The following is a 10537-nucleotide window of genomic DNA, read 5'->3' on the forward strand; positions in this document are numbered from 1 at the left end:
GCCTTATGCGAAACGACACAAGTATTTTGTGAATTTTATGAAAAATGTCCGATAATCACTGTGTTCAAATAAAACGTCCAGTAACCACAACCACTTTCTCGTAACAGCAATTATTATCTCACGACCTTAAAGGCTTGTTATTTTTTTTCGAAACTACCTCAAGACCTGCCCTTCTACATATGAATTATCCACCAACACGTCTAGATTAACGTGCATATTTATGAATCGAAGCAGCGAATGCTGGACAGGCAGCCGAAGACATCGATAAATTGCATCAGATCATTCGCATTTAAATAAATAAATGCATAATGAGCCCATTATAACTGGGTATACACCCATGACGGGGCACTCGAGCGTATCATTGCCCAGCTACACGAAAGCTTTGTTTAGATTCGCGTGTGCAAACCGAATCATGTAAACTCCCTCGTAAATAAACCTGACAAAATGGTGAAAGGGCCATGAAACCCATTCCTAATAACTTAGGAATTTCTCGCGGCAAAGTTGCCCAGATATTTGCATTTAATTGAATTTCCATTTTTCCATTTAGCTCGCCTCGTTTTCACGATGGAAACTTTTAAATTAAGCCAATAATTGAGGTCTTATTTGGCGCCAGGTGAACTTTTGGCGCTCCAGTATTATGGAATTCAATAAAATACATTTATTAAAAAGTTCAAAATGAACCAAATTCCTTCGTGTGCCAACCCTTTAGGGAACTTATTTTCGCAGTTATTTCTAGGAATGCAGGGTTAACATCGAAGGGGGTGCTTGGGTCAAATGTTTACGACAGGATCGCATGTTTATAGCTGCAGGAACAGGAAGGCACTTGAAGTTCTTAACATTTCCTGAGTTTAGTAAATCAATGCCCATTAAATGCGAAATCGTTTCCAGCCTATGGATCTATGGGTGTAATCTTTTGAGTTTCTCACATTTTTACTCTCAAAGGGTGTTTTTATAATGATGAAGCTTATTTTCGAAAACCGAATTAAAAACTTGCCCCTGCCATAATATTGGGATAAACAAAGGAAAAAACAAACTTTGAACGACAACAAGAAGATTAAAACCGATCTGCTTTATTTTCCTTCAAGGGCCACTTGCGAAGAACAAAGGAAATGAAAAAATGTTTTTAGGAAATCCTTATTTGTTTTTCTTGAAGTTGCCCTACAAATGAGTTAGAAAGAGATGATCAAAACATATATGTTGAGAGTGTATCTAACATATGCTTAAATGCCTTCAGTATTCGCTTATACAAAAGACATCTAAAGGATTTGAAGGAGCGGTATTTCCAGAAAATTTTCTCGGTATAACAAATAATTCACTGGTCAGTGGTTTGGAAAGCGACCAACTCAACTAAAAACAATTTTTCAACATCCAGAAATAACGAGTGACAATGTTCACGAAAGAGCAAACACCGACTCTATACTTATCTCTATCTTTCCGGATTTCCTGTAGGGTTTATTACATCTCAGTCGATTGTAAATCGTATCGCGGACAAATCAGAGTTGTCTCAATAACACAAACTCTTGAATATTCCACCTGACACTAAAGTTCGCGAAATCCGTGGTTGTGTATCGCCCTTTTATCGGGATCGAGAAATAATGTTCGCAAAAGTACTTGAGACCCGAAAGGATCTCAAACTTTAACCCTGAAGTTCGGCAATATTTTTAAAACCCTGAAAGATTTTAGCCACCTTAAAAGGGCACGGAAACCTCTAACTTTGCACTCATTTTAAACTTCTCTCTGGGTATTAATACATTAATGGAATCGACGATTATTATAAGGGTGTAAAAAATTACGAGGTTGAAAAATAAAATGCGCTTTGAAAGATTCAAAGCCTTAAGGGCGAATATGTGCTTTAGCCGGGGTGGCAGTAAAAGCGGAGGGCAAAGGTCGTAAATCAAAATAATAAAATTGGGAAAATTTATTGTTTTTCTATGATCAGGCAATATGTCGAGTGCTTGTCGAAGACACTAAAAATTTTATTTCCTCGATTCTCATTTTCCGGCCGAGGGAAGAATTGGCGTACCTGCGGGGATGCAAGCACCGAAACGGGAACAATTTAATGCATAAATTTAAAAGGATGTCTTTGACAACAATAGATATAAGCCGTCTATTTTTCTTACAGACTGTTGTTCATCATACCCTGACCGGAAAATGCGAGTTTCCTGTCAAAGAAGACAAATAGTTTCATGTGCATGTTGCCATAACACACTTTCAAGTAAAGTATGGCATGCAAGATTGGTTTGCTTTGTCCAAATTAGACACAGAATTACATCTTTCTCTAGAATCTGCTGAAATTCCCTTTAATTCATTTGAAAAAACATTACATATCAAAAGGTTTAAGAACGGAATTGCGCCAGAAAAGTGGGCAAAAAAACATATAAGATCTCGCTTTTCTTCTAAAGGAGAGAAAAACGCGAAGTCTGCAGAGACTTAAAAAATGCATTCTTGAATAGCATCATTTTCTTCTATTATGTATTGTGGATTTATTTTGCCAATATTTTAACAGACGTCTAGAATGTCTCTGGTTAACATTTCCTTAAAGAGGAAATTGAAATCAGAGGATTTACTTGAGGAATTTTGGATTTATCTGAACGATATTTCTGTGAATGCTCACCACGACTCTCATTCCAATTTCCTTAAATTGCCATTTTTGGTAATTAAAGAAGACATTTAGGGCCTTGCACCCTGTCTGTAAGCCTTCGTTTCGTCTTTGAGTTCCCAGGAATTTTCCAACAATTCCAATGTCTTGAGTTTATTTCACCGACAATTCAGTAGATATCTATTTCCTCAGATATCTCACAAAAAAAAGTAAGGAACGTAATATAGAAAGTATTGGAAATGCATCAAACATTAAGGAAGTATTAGATACTGAGGAATATTTTACAAATTTATGACTATGTGGAGCACAATTAAACAAATTTTGAGCAAACTTTTCAATTAAAACTACGTGCTTGTACCGATAAAGGTAAATATGCTTCTACCAGGTTGGTAGATGCATATTTTTGCCTTCATTAAAGCAATAATTAGTAAATTTAATTATTTAAATCCCATATTTGTCCTAATTATTTTGAAACTGTGTTTTATCAGAGCCGCACAAATAAATAGAACATTACAATTCAATCATAACAATCACAAAATAGGAAATTACAATTTAAAATCCATATACGTTTATTAATTTATATTATTTGTGGATATATTCGTTTATACATATATTGACAAAATGTTAGACCATGTTAGATATTAATGAAATGAAAACTTTAGACATAGCCCAGCTATCAATTTTACGCATACATCTTTTAGTAGCTACATCGATATAAAATAAATACAAAGTTGATTAAACGACCAGAAAGTTTCGCTTTTTCGATACTCACCAGAGATTGGAAGAGACTCGCAAAAAATTCATTTATTGAAAAAATATTTAATTAAATTTATAAAATATTTTCGGTGGAAAATTTCTACCATTTCTCCCTTCACAAAACTTCGAAAAACAAACCAACGTGACAATGTCGATTACGGCATATTAGAAGCATCTAAAAATTACAATTTTTTTCCATTTAACCGATATAGTATCTCTTACCGTTTGAGAGACATAACCTTAGAGTAATAATGTACGCACTTAAATAAAGACACTCCGTATAAATATCAGATTCCAAATATTCTGGTAAAGTATCTAGTTTCTAGCTCAAATGTAAAGATCAGGTAGCGTGGCCGAGCGGTCTAAGGCGCTGGTTTAAGGCACCAGTCTCTCCGGAGGCGTGGGTTCGAATCCCACCGCTGCCAAAATCTTTTTTCTCACGAACTTGAATTTTTTTAATTATCTTTGACAAACAATTCCGTAGAGAGTTTCGCGAATTAACATTCAAATTTGTCTTTTTTCGGAATTAAATAAACTTCGCCCTAGTAACGAAATGCGGTCCAAACTCCCACTAAAACAACACAACTCCTCCGTTGTATGTCAGGAATATTAATGCGCAACACTGTCACCGAAATAATTATTTTGCGGAAATTGGCAACTGTTGAGTCGAACTTCACTAAGGACCGGGCCCCCGACGTTGGCACGTTATTATTAATCGTGCCTCTCACTTACAAATTCTCGAAAAAACCTACTTAAAATTCCTCTTTATATCTATTTTATTTCCCTGAAAAATCTATAATAAAATTTGAATAAATATTAACAGACAGGCCGATATAATGTCCCTATTTAATTATGCATGGTAATTTGGATCGTCAAAGTAAAGCACAGCTAGCTTGGTGGGCCAACGATCCTAATTAGTCGGTTTAACGATAAGCCATAATCGTTAAGCTTCAGAATTTTATACGGGAATTGAATATTGGTTGTGGTGTTATACGTTTGTGACCCTTTCTAATGAGCGACTTGTCTAAATGATAACTGAATCAAACGATATAATTAGCCTGCAAGCAGCGCAGGCATTTTACTTGTTGCGTTAAACCAACTGCCTTTATCCGTCCAAATGCGTACGAAACTAATAATGAACCTTTGTTATTTAAAACAGGCTTTACAGCAATTCAAGTACAACCCGAGGCCCTTTAGGTAACCAGTCAGTAGTCGAGGAAGTCACTAAAACGAATCAATTACGATCGGTTGCGGCTACGCGGAGGTATTTAACCCGAAAGCAATAAGTGTCTCTAAATTAATTTCAGATAATAAATCTCATCAATCCCAATAGATATATTTTCCGGTCCAGAAAGTTTCCTAAACCTATCGTTTCCGCATCGGGACTCCGAGAAATCCCCTTAATATATCATGGCGGATATAATTGGCGAAGCGCACTGCTGAAGTGCCGATATAATAATTGGAATCTGGCAAGCCACTCGCTGAAAAGTTGGGAAAGGATTTCCAGTTTTTTGATGGAAGAGAATTAAAACGCCATTTTCCGGATGTATTTAAACATATAAGAGCAAAAGGAGCGATGCTTCTATGAAGGTACGAAGCGAAAACAGAAAAGGTTTTTCTAAAGTCGAGAATCTGGTTCGCACACTTAAGGTGTCGGAACTTGGGAACTTCGTCCGATCTAACAATTGGAAATTCAAGCTGGAACTAATCATTTTCAAACCTAAACACGATTTTTAGCTGCACCTAAATAAGGAAGATTTGGAAGTTGCGGTTGAAGTCAATACTTGGATTATTAATGAGGAAAGTTAGAGAATTCAAGGCTCCGGATCGAAATGTTCGTGCCATAATCTTAGAGTTAATTCAATCTACAGCTGATTGAGGTAAAACTGAGTCAAATATTGCATAAGTACTTGATTGTTCTTGTGACAATTTGATAATTTCGTGCTTGCTCATGTAAGCCGGTAACTAAATTTGGAATTTGTAGATCTTCGAAATGAAAGAGTTTCAAGAACCCAAAGTACCTCCAGGAGAACTGGGAAGCTGCTCAACCTGATAATTGGAATTGTCATATTGGAACTCTGAAAATCAAGATTTCACGCGGAAATTTGGTGGCTCCCGTCATTCTTAAATCGATTTCATTCGACTTATAGTGAATTCGCAGTTTCAAGTCTTGGGACTCCCAAGTTTCTATATGAAAGATCCCTAGCCTGAACTTGAGTCTAGACTTTTAGCTTTTGCTTCTTTATGCTTCTTAGGTAAGAACCTGAAATGCAAAACTTCAAATAGAAATTTCAAAACAATGAGATTAACCTGATTCAGTCGTAAGTCCCTCTTTTCTAAATCTGAATTATTAAAAACACTTCTTTAGACAAAGGCAGAAACGAACTTTCAAAGACAAAAAGAAGATTAAAACATTTTGCTTAATATTCTTTTAAAAGCCACTTTCCTGGGGCACGAGGCAGGAAAAAATTCTTAAAAGAAACCGGTGTTTACTTTACATGCAAATTGGACGTCGAAATGACTAGAAGGCCCCCGTTATTTTTGCTTTAAGGGCGCAAATCCAATTTGCCCTTTTTTGTCAAATGCCTGCTCATTATTTTTTAGTTTTTCCTCAGCTTGTATTAAAATTTAACCTAAACTTATAGCAAGCATCAGAAAAAGTTCCCATTATCGAGTACGGTATGAGTTAACTCACTTTATAACCGGGCCCTTTTACCAAAAGGGACAAAGAACTTCGGGACCTTTTAATTCCGGGGGACAATTATTTCCAAATCCTTAATGAGGAAACGAATGTTTTACTAATTCTCAACGATCGTCCTGATTAATTCGTTGGCAGAGATTAATGAACAAGGGCCCCTCTCGAATTTTCTATTCAGGAGTGTTGTGGGAATGGCTTGTTTTCATAGGCCATGTTAGGCATTGTTGGTGATGGCAAATATTGATTGACTCTCTCGGATTAATTATTACTTGCTTAAGTAGTCGATTTGAGATTTATCGTTGAAGTTTTTTCTTTGGACGAAGTTCGGAGCGGTCTGAATAGCCCGCAGCCACAAAAGAGTGTAACAATTTTTCAGTCGGCAACTACAATAATGCATTTCCCAACTTTAAACTTGGAGCTCTAAAAATAAACTGTTAAAGTTCAAACTGATTTCTTATATAGTTTGTTGCTATAATAAAATGTTACTGGAGGTGGTTTTTCAAATTAAATTACGTGAAATAAACAGGAAGGTTTTGACGTCTTTAGAAGCTTAATTGGGAAATCGCATGTGGCCACAACAATAGTTTGGTGCCACAAAAGATGTGATTTTCGAGAATTTTTTTTAAATGGAATAAACCTAGACAGCTACTTAAACAAAAGCTGACGCTGGAAAAATAAGCATGTAAAAGCAAAAACCTAAACTATAAACATCCTCCCATTTTCCCTGCTGCTCTTCACGTGCGGTTTCTTTAATCCAAAAGAAAGCTTTTGAATGATAACTCGACAATATATACATCTGCAAATGTACCGAATATAAAGAGGTATATCTCAAAAGGATTGAAGCGAGCGCTTTGGCAAAACGTTCCTCCTTTGTCGAATAAATACTTTTAAGTTTGCTGGCTGCCATTGTTGGTTTTTTCTCTCTCTAATCTCTTCCAGATCTCGAAGCAATTAAGTGGTATTTCCTATTCCTTCGCAATGCGGCAAAGAGCACAGTTTTTGTCAAACCGCTACACGAAGGATAAATATTTAAGAGCGCCTCTAACAATAAGCTGTTCCTATACAAAGGGAGCCGTGTAAAGAGAGCCTCTAAGGTGAATGTTTAAAACGCCCATTTCTCGACAAACAGAGACGGGAAATCGGCATATTCCAAGTGCTTCGTAAATTTTTAAATTGCACGTCGAGCACACAAATTGGAGCACTAACTTTTTAGTTTTTATTTCTCCGGTTATTGTAGATATGCCGCCTTTCGGAGAATATTGCTTTGACTGCTTAAAAACGTGCATGTTCCTGAGGTAAGAATTTAAGTATGCGTAGGAAGTTTATGCATATTCTAAGAAGTAGCGGGAAATGCAGAGGAAAATGGAAATACTTGAAATTGTTAGTTCAAAGAAGTGGGATGACCCTGGTATAACTGTTAAAAGCCGAGGAAATGCGATTTGCATTTAACCAAATAACCACAATTTTCGAAGATAAATAGGAATTTAGTTTGTGTCGGGGATGGGGCCCCGAAACCGACCCGAGAGGAGACGTGGAATAAAATCAGGGCGACTCCGTAGAACGCCGACTGAACGAGAGCAGCTCCATCTTGATAATCTTGAGATCCAGCCAATAAATCTTAACTGAGGCGAAGCCAACAATGTCCATAAACCACAGATTCTCCCTTCTTCTAGAAACCGCAATAAAAAGCACGTCGAGTCTCACACGACCACGGTCGCCTATTTCAAACTTCAAGTCGAGAATGTCACGGAGGAGAAACATACACATGCATGCCCAACAGCCTGAAAATTCTAACTCACGACAAGACCAAATTCGAGAAGTTGCTTTCGGCGAGGATCGAACTCTCCAATGCTAGATCCATGGAGCAAACAAGAGAGGACAAAGACGGCCAAAGAGAGGAGAGATCAAGAAGAGAAGACGAAAAATCGCCAGGCCCGGTTTCTGACCAAACCACGGCAGGCTTGAAAAAAAGAATTCATGACTGGAATCTGTGTCCAGACGAAAGGTGGATTGGTAGCAGCCAAGACATACGTGAGATGCGACATGGGACGCTTCAGAAAAATAATAGCTAGGTAGCTCCCATGTCGTACTCTGCGTGTTGTAGAAAATAAAACTTTGACCATGGATGATCGAACTATAGTAGAATCAGCAATTTACGTGTTCAAAATGTACTGGGAATCACTTCCTGTACCTTTAGAAGAAAGAAATGGTCCCGCTTGAGTGCACAAGTTGCGAGACACTGCCAACTAATTTTAATACGCAAAACTCATCGAGTACAAAGAAAATGATTACCTTGAAGCTATTTCCACAAAATCGGAACCTGATCAGGACTGGAATTTCTTACAGCCAGTACAAAACCACAACATCAAAGCAACCACGATGAAATGCCGAAGACTTGAAAGTACTTAAGTACATAAGTCCTATAAGTCCTCATCAGAATAACCCGAGCCATCAAAGAAAAGAGCAATATCCGAGTGAGAGTTGCTAAACAAACTGACCTCCGATGACCAATAAAAATCTAACCATTATCCTATTAAAGCGACCGAGTGCGAGGGATGATAAACGAGTTCAGGAACGTTCATGGAAGGAAATCCTGACAGAGCGGTCATGTTGGAAGCCGAAATAAAAAATTCAGCACCCTTAATATACGGGTACCAAGGGATGAATGGAAATAACGTAAAAACAAGCAAAGAAACATACTCATATATGGCTAATCAAACCTGGAATTCGAAATGAGTGCAATGCCAAAAACAGCACTCATGGAAGCATTGGGGCACATCTCCATAAACGGAACAACAGTATACATCCATAAACACAGGAAACTTGGATGCGGTTTTGACATTAAACCTGAACTAAAATGCAGTGATTATCAGCTACTTCAATGCAAAATTTTTAGCTTTTACGCCAGAGTAGGTACAATGAATATGAAGTAAGTAATAAAATTTCAAAATGGAAATTGGCAGGCAAATCTGCATAGAGGCCATTCCACTAGTTGCAAATTACTATTACAGATTAATGGAGATTGGGTTTTGAAATGTGAGTCAAAGTTAGCTTATGGGATAAATAGACAAAAAAACTGACCCATTTTTAGACAGAGTGGCTGTAAAATCGCTTCCTGCAAGTGCGTAATTGTTCCTACTTCATCAGTGCTCTTTCTTCAATTAAATTTTACTAATAAAATTTGGAGGTGCGGTGGAGTAGAGGCAGAACAGATTTGCTCGCAAATTTGCACTTTATAATTCAATTACTTACCTCATATTAATTGTACTTAAACTATACCTCGCAGAAAACGTATGAGTTTAACATCGTGGAAAATAATAATGGAAAAAACTAGCAAGATCAAGCTAAATAACGATCCAACTGAATCAACGATGTCCAACTTGATCGGAGAACTAGGACTCAGATCTGAACTTTATAATTTCCAAGAAAACAATTATAAGTGTAGAAACTTCAATGGAGTTGCCCTTACACAACTTCAGTGAGCTTCCTATTGCTGAAGAAGTTCCTCAGAATCCAGAACAAAAAAAAACAAGGGACAATAACATATTGACAAAAATTGAGGAATAAACTAAATCAACAAACGACCGACCTAACCATCACAGCAAAACTGGAGAATTAATCATTTATCAGGAAGCACAAGAACGATCCTAAGAGCAAAACAGAATCAAAAAAACCTTTCTCGGGGGTAGAATAAGGGAAGAAGCAGAGGAACTCGAGGAAGGCATCTCACTGGTAAAACCTGGATAATTGTCCAACATCGGTTTCCCCGAAAAATCAAAAATTAAAAAATGTCAAGATTTCTTTCTCCATAAGTTCATCGAGATAAGAGAAGGAGGAAGTGCCCAATAAGGACTTTTGTTTAGGAATTTCTCTTGTTAGAAATTAGGAACTTTTGTAATCTCTCGGAATTGTGGAGAGTTTTTTTTATCATAAGTGCGCAAGTGTTTCCAAGGGGTCTTTCTTGATTTTTGCGAGATAGAAAGCAGCAACAAAAGTCTTATCAAAACTTTACAAATTTTAGAATAATTGATTATTAAATTAGGTAAATTTTTGAAAAGGCGATTGAATTTTGCGACAAAAACATTTTCCGGATGCGAAAATTTTAATATTTGGAGGAGATAGAAAAAACGGGAAATTTTTGAATTTTCCCGAACAACCTTGCCAAGTTCAGAAAGAAATTTCTAAGAAAAACCGGCAACATGCTCATTAGTTAAATCGTGACAAATTCGCGTGAACTAGAACAGGCAGGAAAAAAAGCGTGAACTTATCAATGTTGACATGCCTCGTACGTACATAGAGCTGTAATGTTGCCATTTTGAGGCAGAATTTTATTGCCAATTTTGCCATCTCCCCATTAACTTCAATCCCCATGTAAAGGAATAAAATTCGATACCTACCTAATAATTCGCTCTGTCGATTAGCCAGCTCTACATTCCTATTAGCTGGCTAATTACATCAGGTTCGAAACAGAGAGCATACAATAT

General features: G+C 37.0%; 1 non-coding gene across 1 annotated transcript; it reads left to right on the forward strand.

Annotated features, from left to right (window-relative positions):
• Nucleotides 1-3698: 3698 nt before the first annotated feature.
• TRNAL-AAG (transfer RNA leucine (anticodon AAG)) lies at nt 3699-3780 on the forward strand. Its single transcript has one exon. It is a non-coding gene; the product is annotated as a tRNA-Leu (tRNA).
• The last annotated feature ends 6757 nt before the right edge of the window (nt 3781-10537 follow it).

The sequence above is a fragment of the Euwallacea similis genome, chromosome 17 (assembly GCF_039881205.1).
Source record: "Euwallacea similis isolate ESF13 chromosome 17, ESF131.1, whole genome shotgun sequence".
NCBI lineage: Eukaryota > Metazoa > Arthropoda > Insecta > Coleoptera > Curculionidae > Euwallacea > Euwallacea similis.